Here is a 13,581-nt window from a genome sequence, read left to right on the forward strand (position 1 = left end):
TTGTGCCTGTGCTCCGGTTTCCGAAAATTTATGGCCTTAGAAAGTCGTTACGTCAGAGAAGCCCCAGACGGTGGCTCTCGTTCTTGCAGAGCGCATTTTCGGCTCGTAATGCTGTGTGGGAATCTCCACTTTTTTGGCCGGCAGAAGTCAACACCGGAGCAGCAGCAGCGAGACGATTTTATGTTTTATTATATGCATGATTTTCCGGCGCTTCGGGTTTTCCCGGCACTGGTGTTATAGAGTCTGGAAAAGGCACTGTACATTCGGGAAGAGTGAAAGTAACAGGTGGTCGGAATTAAAATTGATTTATAGAATTATTTTCTTGTTGTTACCGCACTCTGATGATTCTGGGCAGAAGATTCAAAAGCGGAGGATAATCAGCTGTGTATTCAACAGTCTGTGTTTTCGGTTGTGGGGTAGGTCAGTACGTGATTAGGATTCCAGTGCATTGCGCGAATTTACGATTGAAATAATAACAGGGTTACTATCAAATTTTTCGTTATATTCGAGTACCGACCGATATGCGGCTCCCCTTTTCGGTTGTTTACAATAAAGTATGGACATAGCAAACAATGTAATCGATTTTCTTTCGGTTCAAAGTATATTCATTGATAATGATTCAGCATTAATATACCAGAATATCAACACAACGAATCTGAACATGTAGTATCATTTCCAAAACCTCTATCCAAGATTCCAATGTTGAATCGAATCATTCTGAGTCATTAAGGCATGTGCTATTTTTTAACCAATGCTTGAAATGCGCAGACAAAACAACGTTTTTAAAAACAATCACACTCAACTCACATAAGACAGATGATTTCCTTTTAATTCCACTTTCTTGCACTATCAACTGAAGACTGTTAATCATATGCGAACTACTTGTATCTGTTGATAGTGAAGTTCGAGTGTTTTTTTATTATTATATACCTAGCAAAATTGAAAAGTATAGGTAAGTCTGTTGAGCGTTTTTTTAAATATTGCAAAAACAAATTAAAAGGTAATTTAAATAGTGCGATTTAATCATTAGTTTGATTTATTAATAATCAACATGAGTCTATACCCGAACTCAAAATTCTTTCGAAAAATATTAAGTTAAAATTTGGAAAGTTTGAAAAGAAATTACATCCTATGGAAAGCTAAGCTCTCTCTGTGTAATAAAGTAGGGTTGTATTCTATATCTAATGACCTGATTTCAGCATTCGGAAAGGGTAATCAAAATATATTTTACTCTTACTGTATCGCGTTAAGCTAAACCGGTTTTTTATTCAATTTGTTTTCATTTAAATTGTAAACACGGGTGAAAGAGATGCAGGATACTTAATTGCCTAATAAAATTACTATAAATAACTACATTTATAAACAATAAAAGTGCACAACACTAGTTCTAACGGTTCCAATTTACATAAATCGCGGTAGTAAAACTTATGCATAGGCCCAAAGCACATCAATGAATCACTAAAATTTTACTCAACGCCTATTCAGTTGTTGTGTTATTGGAATATTTTATTTTTAAGGGAAATTCTATATGACCCACTACCGCTCATTAGTGCCTATAAGAAGTAACACATACAAAAATACAAACTTCTCGATTCTAAACGTGATTCTATTCACCTTACAGTGATATGAGACTTACATCACAGAACACTTTTGTTTTGTGCATTTGCACATCTGGTCGTACGAGATAAGGCATTCCTGAACTCAACAACCAGTTCGTTTTTCAAGCACTTACCACGCACGATTCTTAGAGTCAGCATAGATGTTCTACTAGTCTTTGTAATTCTCGTATACACTAGGAATCATCTGCGGGAGAATGATTAGTTAAAAAATCTGCTACTTTAAACGGTGTTTAAAAAATAGAAGCACGTACCGAATGTTAAGAAATGCTAATAATAGAATATTAACTCGATCTTATCAAATCTGATGACAGTTTGAAGTTTGCTTCGTCGATCACATAGTGCTTTCAAATAGGATATCCAATAATTTCGTAAAGCACATTTGAAATCCCCAAACTAATCAGCCTAACTACGGAAGTTCACCTTAAATACACGACATATGTTCGAAAATAATAAAGAAAATTTCATAAAAAGAAACTCTAATGTTTCTAATGTCACTATTTACACCTATCCGATCCGTTTCAGTGACGGTTCAGTACCGTGCACGGACACCAATATTCTTTAATACACATCAAATGCGAACATCCACATTTTCCCGGCATGGCACCGCATATAAAAATATAAAAGAATATTGGTGTCCGTGCACGGTACTGAACCGTCAATGAATCGGATCGGATAGGTGTAAATTTGGTTTTACTCTACTGATACGGAGTATTTCACAAAAAAAAACATCCAAAAAAATTCACCAATGAGACAACAGACACTGAGACGTATAATGAAAATTTGAAGTTAACCGAACCCATGATTTTCCAGTATAAGATTTCTGTAAATTATTTTTGAGTCGTATTAGGATTTTTAGCAAAAAAGATAATGTGAACTTGTCACATATAACGAACGATTTTCAATAAAGGGGTTACATTCCTTTTAATTTTTCAAAAAATCGATTTTTTTTTACTTTATGTGAAAGTACAACACCATGAAAATATTTTTTCTAAATTTTTATAGAGATCCGAGAAATAGATCGAAAGTTACAGCGTTTCCGAGCGCGCTTCGTCTACCAAGAGCAGTTGTAACTTGGAATTTTAAACTCGTATATCTCGAAACTTTGTTTTTCCAAGAATGGTTTTTCGGTGATTACGATTATCAAAAAAAAAAAAACCGATGACGGCGCCGGTGGTTGAGTGGTAAGCGTGACCGCCACTCATTCCAGTTGGCCTGGGTTCAATTCCAGCCGAGGTCGTTTAGATTTTTCTGAGATGAAAAAATCTGTGGTCACGTCTTCCTTCGGAAGGGAAGTAAAGCCGTTGGTCCCCGGTCCATGAAATTGGTGGATCGATATCTAGTCCAGGTAGTGGAATCACCTCTCTGACGTCGGTAAAGAAGAAGTAACTTCTATACTCTTACTAACAAAAATATCCTCCTCCCGTGATACTTGTGGAGTGCGCAGTAGTATATACGGCCTCTAGCAAAAGCAAGCATCGGACTAACCATTGCTTCCCTTTCCTTCCGCGATCTACGTTCGGGCCTGGCCGGCGTCGGTATTGTTCAAAAACACTTTAGGATTACCAGGCGTTGCACATTGAAAGATGTTTTCGCTACTCCTAAGCATAATTATCTACTGATTCCCTGTGCAACTTCAACTAGTCCCGATCGATAACGGAGTAGCAGCCAGGGGTGGTCGCACAAGCTCAAGCTCACGATTACCAAAAAAACCGATTTTCTTCAATTTTTTTCAATTGATCGTAATTAATTTTTCTCGTACCTTAACGATCCCTTTTTTATGCATAATTTTTAATTTTGCAGATGAGAATTTTTTAATACAATTTTTGAGCTTAAACAGAGATATTTTAGGAAAAACGTTCCCGAATGCGGGAAAAAATTATTATTTATTCAACTAATCGTTAAGGTACGAGGAATACTCATATACTAATGGATTTTTTTAAGTTTTGGGAGTTTAGTTGATCTATTGGTCTAGAATCATGATCACCGCAAACTTCTTAAATGAAAAAAGGTTTTGAGGAAAAGCCGTAACTCCGCCAATTATCGTTACATACATACATTTATAAAATTGTGTTTATTTATTTCATTGGAAAATGTACTACCCATATACTGAAAGTTTGATGTAGTGAAAGCATTGCTTTATGCCTTTATGTAAATTCAAACCGTCTTTTTCTCATCAAAAGGTAATCATTAGAGCTGATTTGAAAAAAATATCAACTCACGACCGAACACCAATTGTGTATCGTTCCGCGCCATCTCAAGCCTGTAACTGTAGAGCGCGTTTGTACGTGGAAAGCTTTGTATAATATTTCCTCTAATACTATAATAAAATCAAGTAGTTTGACATACTACTTTTGAAATTGTACTAAAATCCTTTCACTAACTTAATCCATTTTCAAGATAATAAGTGAATTAATTGCATTCATTTTGGACGCCGCTTCCTTGTGTTTAGTTGAGCTACCGTAAACATAGTTAAACATTAGAATGATTGTCGTCCAAAAGCGAGTAATCCACGTTTTTCATGTTTTACAGCAAACGGGGAAAATGGACGCCAATAAGTACTGGAGATACCTTTGAAATGATTTGAACTGACTTTTGAGTAATTTTTTAACAAACAAACTGGAAAATAATTTCCAAATTTCTCAAAAGACACTACAGTTGGATTACGTTGATCAAATAAAAATTGCAAAAAGTCAGTTTCGGGAAAAATGTACACTGGCCTAAAAGGATTTTATCTAAATTCGTCGAGCTGAGTCGAACTTTACACAGAACACAGGTCCCTGGAAAAAAATGTTGAATTAAGCCACAGCTATACCACTCCTAAATATATCAAATAAATCATTCAATCATCTTTCGAATGTTTAACATTGCAAACTTTAATTTGTTCAAATACACTTTTTAAATAAACCACGTGCTGTTCATCGATGAAAATCAACCGATGGTATTAAATATTTTATTACACTATTGCACTTCAATAATTTCTTTAACAATGTTCGGCACTTCAAGCAGTCTGTCACAATAAATGGAGCTGAACATGTTGAAGTTGTTGACACGATGTTGCAGAAGCACAGTTATAATTATCTGATATAGTATAATACTAAAAAAACCTTTGAACTGACTTTTGAATGATGTTTTGCAAAACAATGAATTTCCGTTGCTATTATAACGTTAATCCTTGGTCGTGCCAGGTCTAAGTCACAGCTAATACAATTCACAACTAATATTTTCTCGCTTTGACACTCTCGCTCTGTTCAGACAAATGCTAAAAGACCAATAAAACTATCGCATCTTTCCTGGGAGAATGATTCCTTTTACAAAAAAGAGAAAGTTGCCTAACATGTAGTGTATGCAGTGACCTTCAGTATTTTTTATTGCTATTGCCCTTGGGATGTGCGTGCGGGACAAGCAAAGATGAAAAATTTCTATTTTACCACCCGAACCTATTGATGCAAAACAAGTCCAATTTTTCTTCCTTTTAGACAGCGTATCCTCGGTGTAAGCAAGCCATCGGATGTCCCCGAAAAAGGTGTGAAGAAAAAAAATGCAAACATTCGTTGTACACTGAAAATTTGTTTAGTTCAATTTAAATGATTAACTCTCACCTGTTCGTTATTTTTTTGGTTTAAATAGCAGTTTCCTAGTAGATATATGGTTTAACAGATTTGTGGTATCCTTGTACTAGTCGAATTTTAATCCAGTTAGTGCGGCTTATCTAGAAGTAAATAAAACGTGGGAAAATAAGGCTTAAAAAGAAGACATATCATTTTTAAAACATTAAATCAAGAAAAGAATCCGCCCTATTGTAAAGATTAGAATTATATATTCTTTTGCGCAGGTTGGCTGCGTATCAGACAAGCGTGTTACCAATTACGCCATATCATGCGGAGTCAGGCTAACAGTTAAGCCATGGGGAATCAAGGTAACAGTTAATTATGATCGTTAATTTAACAGCAGGAATACATTATTCGCCCAAAAATACACTATTTCCATATAATCTCTTTGATTATCCAATATCTTTGGGTGACATTTGTCGATAAAGACAATGTCATTCTTGTCTCTGATTGGTTTTTGCAACTTGCTTTTTACGAACATATTCAAATCTCGCCAATTCCGGTATAACAAGGCAAGCAAGTGCATAAACTATTATTGCGCATGCGTTCGCTTATATCCTCTTAGCATCGTTATGCAGCTTTACCCACGGGGTTTAGGCCTTGGCTAGATACTAGAGTGGCTACACCTAGCGATCAGTAGAGCAAACTAGTCCTAACTGTGTAAAGCATCACCACACTACGATAGATCGTATCACACTTCTATCTCATCATTCGCGGGCAGTCCGAGTGTCAGCTCTCTGTTGCCATGCTTGTGACGTTACCATCGCTCGCTTTTCAGACTTTCGGTAAAGCGCAGAGTAACGTCGGCATATTTGTTTTCTCGTCGCGGCGGCTAGAAGGAAGTATGCAATAACCGTTAGCATATAAATTAACTTGCCCAAAAAACTGAATTTCAATGGGCCATACGCTTTACGCAACAAGTTGTCGAATTTTAATCGCCTAATTTTCTCGGTTTCCTCTATAATTGTAATCGCAACTGGTTGAAGAAGTATGTAAAACCGGAATCTTTACGACCGCCAGGAACGGCACGTTTATTGTTTGTACAACATGATAAAAGAAGAGTTTTGAATGCCGCCACTGCAGGGTGACTCGCATAAGGTTAGGTTTAGGTGATTGTTTAATGTCTCATAAAACACTTCGGTTTTAATGCAGTAAATTGTCCTAAATTATGCGAAACCTGTTCTTAGTTTATTGATAACTAAATAGGTGCTGCGGATATTTGAATACCTTTTATGCTTATATCGTTCATTTCCTCTAGTGAAATACGCCTTCCTGATATGCGTAGTCTAGTTTTGATCATTCTCAAACTAGAAGATCGCAAAAATCACACTTGGCGACGAAGTCAGTAAGGTAAGCAGTCAGGTTTAAAAAACAGTTATGTCGAAGCGGTTCCCCTGTTCGTGTTCTGCAGATCCAAATTTGGATAACCCATTCAGAGCAAAATAATAAAATGCAAACAATGGTAACCCGATCGACAGATCCTTCCGTGAGAAACAGTGTTTCCAATATCAAATCGCGGATAATAGCGCACCGACAAAGCAACCACGAATGTCACCAGCTTTTCCCATAAGCTTAGTTTGGTGGCGATAATCATTATCACCTTTTGTGAAATCTCCGCCAAACTCACAAGGAAGCATTGTTCTTTGTACTTCGATGCTCACTAATGGTGGAAATAATTCATTTTATTTTGATTTACCGGCGGTCCTCGTAGTAGTGGAGTAATTTCACTATCAGTGGGAAAAAATATCTACTGAACTGTTCAATGATTTGAAAAGCTTTATGTATATAGTTCTGGAATTTAGATTTGATTGATTAAATATTCACTTAAGTTTAATTGTTAGCGTTAGACTCTTATTCGTTTTGGGACAACATTCAAAAAGCATTCACTAGAAACTGATGAAGAGGCATAAAATCGTTCTTCAGATCAATTAAAGTTTATTATAAATATCTACCCAGTATCCAAAGGTGTGACTGTTTCGATTGTATTTTTTGCGTCCAAATTGTCGGTCTCTAATCGTTATGAGAGAATGAAGCTTGAAGTTCCCTTTCGAGGCGCAGGTGAGCATCCAAAGACCGCGTGGTTACCATAATAAGTATGCACCTCGTTCCGGTTGTAACGTACGAGTTGAACACGGCACGGAAAAGAAATTCGATTGTTTTCCAAAAGGTGTTCGGGCGGCGTTTCTTCCGATTTCTTTTTTGTGGATATGCGCTGCTTTTGTGTTGTCGTTTGCCAAGTATACATATGTCATTTTTTTTGCTACCGCCCCTGGACACCATTCAGCAATACTGTTGAAAACGAGAAAAAAGTGTGACTCAACGCCTTTAGTCTTGCCATTTGAAGGCCAATGCAGCTCCAAGCTGAGTAGTTGATGATTTTGAAATTTGTATTAAATTAACTTCAATGTTCAAACAAAGTAGCTATCAGCTTCAAGAGAGTTGATTTTAATTTGTTGGAATATCCCGTGACACTCGTGATCTAACTCGAATTGATTCGAAATCAATATGTAATTAGAAATTCATTGCCGATTCCACTGCAGTGAATCTTTCTCCAAAATCAGTTTGGAAATTTGCAAAAAATAAAATCAACACACAAAGCTCTATATTATGAAACATTTTGTTATCCAGTACGGGTATGTTGAACATAAGTAAAAATACAATGGATATCCGTGTGGAAATATTTCGAGCTAGAGAAACCATTTTTTTTTTAAATTTTTCTTGTTGATATATTTCAAGATATCTACTTTTGGTTGAAGGACCATTTGAAATGTTTCATCATTATCCTTACACCAAATGTGCTTAAAGCTTGTTATAGTGAAAGCACGGGATCTGTATTGTAGCATAGAAGAGCAGCACAGGATACGCCTGTTTTGGATGGGATAGGATAAAATGTCCTGTGCTTGGAGCTTTTGAACGAGCAATGAAAACGAAAAGTTTCATTTGAATTTATTTCTTGTAAATGCGAAATGGAAAATAGTGACATTATTTTAGGCAACATATATATACGGAATTAAATTCCGTTTTATAAGGTATTATGTATGCCTTTCGTGAGAAGTATAATACCTGATAATATATGTGACATGGATATGGTATGCCTAAATTCGCGTATTAATTATTTGACTTGAACGTCAGCAAAGACCCATTGAATCCTTTGTAGGGTTTAATGAAACAATGGAAGAAAATTGGCGTAATTAAACATAAAACATTGTTATGTTTTAGTTCTAGTGGAATAATACCTACTTAACATCACAAGCAATCAATAGTGTTTGACTGGAATCGCACATATCCGTAATGTTTCGAGAGATACTCACTAAATGAGAGCCTCAGTGAGTATCAAGTTGAATGCATTAATCTCGTACACACTCAGTTTTATGCTCTTCCTTGGAGCGACGGCGAGAGTAAATCAGATACGTTCTGGAGACCTGTCGCTCGTTCAAAATCAGTGAATGCAATCATGTGGGGATTAGCAAGCACTGATGTACGGAAACATTTGAGTGCACGAACAGCAGAAGCATGGGGACAATGCGTCTCGAGTAATTTTCACATATTAAATCATGTTCTAAATTATTGCGCAGACTGCTACTGCTATCGTCTAGCAGAACGTGTTGCTCGATGATATGTACCAAGCTTGTAGTGGTATCGAGTGGATTGGAACAGAGGAAACCTATTCATTAGCGCTCTTTGTATGTGTTTGTGACAATAAATTTGAGGATTCCATAATGTCCATAAACCGATGCTGCCACTAAACCATTTAAAAAAAGGGGAAAGACATCGTGTTTGTAGTGGAAAAAGTGGCCGAATTACTGCCGGAAGCAAGAAAAATGAATGTGTGCGAACGAAGTTCAGGCAGATAGAAAATAAGGGAATAATCATATTATTTATGGGATTAAAATAAATCATTCACCACCACCAGGGAGTGCGGCGGCGGCCATAATTTTTGTTCTTGTTCCATTTTTGTTACTGCATATTCTGAATTCCATGTTGTTTTGGAGACATGTTGTGTTTGGCTACCGACGGCATGCACTACCGAACTTTAACATTCGTCTCGGCTTTTGAATAGTATTATGTTAAGCTCTATTTTACGTTAATTGTTTGTATTGGCTTGAATCGTTGGTAATGTTTGGCTATTTGAGAACATACATCGGTTAAAACAGATCTTGTTAATTGAATACAATATAAACTGAATTTTATAAAAAAAAACAATATTGAAATGTGGTGAAATTTGCCACCCTTGGTATTCTGATTGTATTTCTGTCATTCAAATATTTATAGTAGGATCAAAGATAACAGATGTCCATCTAGAGTGTTTTAGCTATGTAAATTTTATCGAACTATTCAAATGTAGTTCGGCTCTATGTGCGCTATTGATTTTGAGCAAATTTGTGGTTGGTCAGATATAAAAAATTATAAAGGCTGTCAGTTTCATCTCTAATTAGAGTACTGATATTGTTTTAGTTGGTTTACAATTTTTACACAATTACTTTATACTTATTAGTTTGTAATGTTATGTTTGTTCTCTGTAATAGGACGGTTCTAAATAATTGTTAGGTATCCTTAATAATTTGAGGTTACTTAATTTGTTTTTGCTATAGGTTGATAATTTTGATAGTCAAATCGTTTAAATTCTTTAGTTTTTCTGAAATTTCAAATAATTTTATTGCCTTCAAACTACGTAAATCAACGCTTCGTTTAGCGTACTACTATGGAAGCCATCTAATCACAACATTAGATTTTTAAATCTTATTTCAATGTTTCATCATACGGGCCCGCTTCAAAATTTCTGGTTAGGTAGAGTGAGAAGTTGTAAGTTAATTATGTTCGTATAAAATTATTTGATTTTGCACTATCCGTTCAAAAATAATAAATAACTCGATAACTGATAGATGAAAACCCCGAAAAGGGTCGCGCCGCAATCAACAATTTGGTTCTAGAAGCGCCCCAGGTCCGGAAGATGGCTACTTCAGCAAAACTGCTGCGTAAAATAGGTACACCGCTACAATATGATCTGTTGTGGTACAATCGTGAATAGCTTTCTCTGAATTATACGAGAATACAATTCTTTTCTGAACTAACCAAGTTTATAATGAATTAATTAATGGTTTTCGTACATTTTTTGCAATAGTCTGCTTCTAGCGTACCGATAGATGTCGCAACCCCTCTCAAAATTTTTGAAAAACAGCTTGAGAATTTGAATTAATAGCACTAACTGTATTATATTTCACTCTGGTTGGGTCCATAACATTATTCACCCATCTTTTTTCCCATCTTATTTATTTAACACAGCTCAATGCATTAGCATAACTGAGCCGTGGGTCTGTAATGTTTATAACAGCATGTAAAAATAAAAAAATAACTGTCAAAATGCTTGTCCATGGGGTCTTGTTACTGTAGTTTGCTGTTGCGTGTTGAGATCTTCTTACTTGGCGGTGAAAAATTAACTGCGTTGTCTGCCGCACCTTGGGGGTCATTCGATCCGTCTTATCTCGTTCACGTTCATGTCGTCATCGGTACTGCATCCATGATGCTCTCGGTCGGATGTTCTTATTTGTTTCTTGTACCTACCGGTCGCTGTAGAAAATCCTTCTTTATCGGCATTTGATTCTTTATTGGTGACTGTAGTGTTACTGTTTGTATCCGCCCATCATAAGAAATAAATAAGTTTAAATGAAGCACGCATCGCTAAACTGCCTCATATTAATGTCAATTGTCGTATTAAGGTATTTTGTGTCGAAAATAAATAGGAAAAAACATACTCTTAGTTTGTTAATGTCAATTGTCGTATTAAGGTATTTTGTGTCGAAAATAAACAGGAAAAAACATACTCTTAGTTTCGAATAGATTGAGTTTTGCAGAATTTTTAGAAAATACGCAGGACTTCCTTTGAATTTGTAAATCTCCAAAAGTTGTAAGATTTAACAGAATTCTCTCCCATATTGAGATTTGTAAAACTATTAGTATAAAACATTATTTTCAACACATGGTTAAAATAAAATAGTAAAACTGTTAGAAAATTCGGAATTGGTTGCATTACAATGGAAATTTTGTTAAATCAGAGAATATTAATACTCGGACTTAATGATGGCTTCACACGTAAATAGAAAGTGTACATAAACTCTGAAAATTATTTTTTTTATATATAAATAGAAGTTAATACAAATAATTAGCTAATTTCGAATTATTTGCGAAATCATTTGAATTGCACACGCATCAATTAACTTGGCTTAGGAACCGATAAACCATGATCATGCTTCAAACAGAAACGTTTTATTTGGTTGCACAATTGGTTGCAGGATTGATTTGAATGCAGTTTGCGTTATAAAACGTTTATTGATGGTAAATCACAATTCTACAGCATGTTTTTAATACATAACAGCCAAACTGAGAAAATCGCATGTCAATGAAACTTTTAAATTTATTTAACAATTGAAGCACATAGGTATAAGGTTATTTGTTGTATCCTTACATCCATAAGTACTTATAGAACGATGGTATACACGTAGCACACGTTTTTTTTAAGAATATTGTAGAGATAGTAGATTACGTTTTGCCAATCGCTTTTGCTATTATACTGTTTTCAATACGCGGTCTTGGCAACACCGTTTGCAGATGGCACATTTTACTATGACGTTTTGACAGGCATAGGCGGGCTTGTAGATATGATATTTTACCTAACCAGTTTTGAAATCGAGAGTATAGATTTAAGGCTTCGGATGTAGGTTTTTGATAAGATGCTAACTACAATCGACATAGCAAAACATCACATCACAAACTTGTTGCCGAGCTTCGGTAAACTATATACTATATGTCTCCTTTTGGTAACGTTTCACTGGTGAAAACTTTGGTGATTTTGCGGCAACACATTAATCATGTCCGATTGAACTCAAATTTTGCATAGGAACTTTTCTCGGGATGCTAAAGCTTTTGCACACCACCCATTTGTAAATTCTATGGTCACTTTTTTTCTTTCCTGATATAACCCCACTATTTTTCTCCACCTTTATATCGCTTGAACCCCTCTATTTTATTGTAATTTTATATTCACTGATAGAATTTCTTTTCCTCAGATTCATAAACTGCTTGAAAACTTGTTAATTCAAATATTTTTTAAACATAAACTTCGGTTCCTGTATGATAACGCAGTAATTTCCATGATTTTCAAGAATAAATAAAAAGAATATTGTATGTCCCACCCACCCACTGGTGGATTTGTGGAGGTTTGCAATCTTTCCGAAGAGATGTCGATGTAGCTCTAAATGAAGTCGTTCCGAGAATTGCATTGGCGTTATCAAAGAAGCTTTACTGGCACATGTACCATTCTATCTCTAGCGAAAAGAAATTATATACCATATCACAGACGAGGCTGTCTGCCTATTCTTATCAGAAACGCAAATTATATGCACATTAGATTAATCTTGACACCAGTTTATCCGTACCCAACCGTAACGCGGGTGGTGTCGTGAAAACCGTCGAATGGAAGTTACCAACAGCTTAAAGCTCCAAATGTGCTTGTTTTCTGTTTTATAAGATAACCTGTTTGCAAGCCGATTTTTAAAAAATACATGCAGTACATGGTTGAGTATGACTGGTAGGATTGATTGAAACTGTCATCATTTCGCATCATGTTTTCCCACGAGCAAGCAGCCTATTAATCCACAATTCCGGTTAAGATGGTGACGATTTGTAAGCTTCTCCAAAATTTTCAGATTCGTCGTGCAAATTCCACTCGCCAGAAATTCGAGTTGTCAAAGGCTGATATAAGGTGGATGCGTATAGTTTAACTTCCGGTTTGAGTCACTATCGTTTTTATTCGAGCTTGGGGTTAAGCCCTGGTGCTTAAAATTCAAGATCTTCGGGTATTTTGGTTCTCTATATTAAAATTCAGGGTTCGAGCCAAATTTTTTAACTTTCGGGTTCGGGTTTTCCAATTCAAAAATTCACGGATTCGAGTTTTCTAAATTGGGTTGGGTTTTTTGACTTTAAATTCCTTGAGTACAGGTTTTTCAATTTTTATATTCTCGGTTTCGGCTCGGGTCTGGGTTTTTTAAGCCACTCGGGTTCTGATCGGGGTAGAAAAAAGTCCCCAAATATTAACCCTCCGGAAGTCGCGCTAAAGGCTTACTGAACGAGCAGCCGCAGCTACTCTAAGATGATTTCGCTAGGTTTTCGGAGCAGCGTGCACTCAGTGCACTAGCGCGACTGCCGAAAGGTTAAATTCAGGTTCAAAGTTGTATGATGTCAACGGAAATAAATCATGATTTCCGTTGAATTAATCCAATTTTTCAAAAATACAAAAAAGGTAAATTTCTCCTCAGTGGAGGAAAAATTTAGGTATTTTATTCTACTTAGTGGAGAAA

At 35.9% G+C, this 13,581-nt stretch overlaps 1 protein-coding gene across 1 annotated transcript in view; it reads right to left on the reverse strand.

Annotated features, from left to right (window-relative positions):
• The window catches only part of LOC131676509 (homeotic protein antennapedia), a 121,029-nt gene extending 110,320 nt beyond the window's left edge, over positions 1–10,709 (reverse strand). The window contains exons 1-2 of the mRNA XM_058955576.1: positions 10,648–10,709; positions 5,219–5,328 (exon numbers count right to left, since the gene is read on the reverse strand). The gene's annotated coding sequence lies outside the window, so the exon portion shown is untranslated. The remainder of the gene's footprint in view (positions 1–5,218; positions 5,329–10,647) is intronic.
• Positions 10,710–13,581: the final 2,872 nt, after the last annotated feature.

Source organism: Topomyia yanbarensis, chromosome 1, assembly GCF_030247195.1.
Source record: "Topomyia yanbarensis strain Yona2022 chromosome 1, ASM3024719v1, whole genome shotgun sequence".
Taxonomy (NCBI): Eukaryota; Metazoa; Arthropoda; class Insecta; order Diptera; family Culicidae; genus Topomyia; species Topomyia yanbarensis.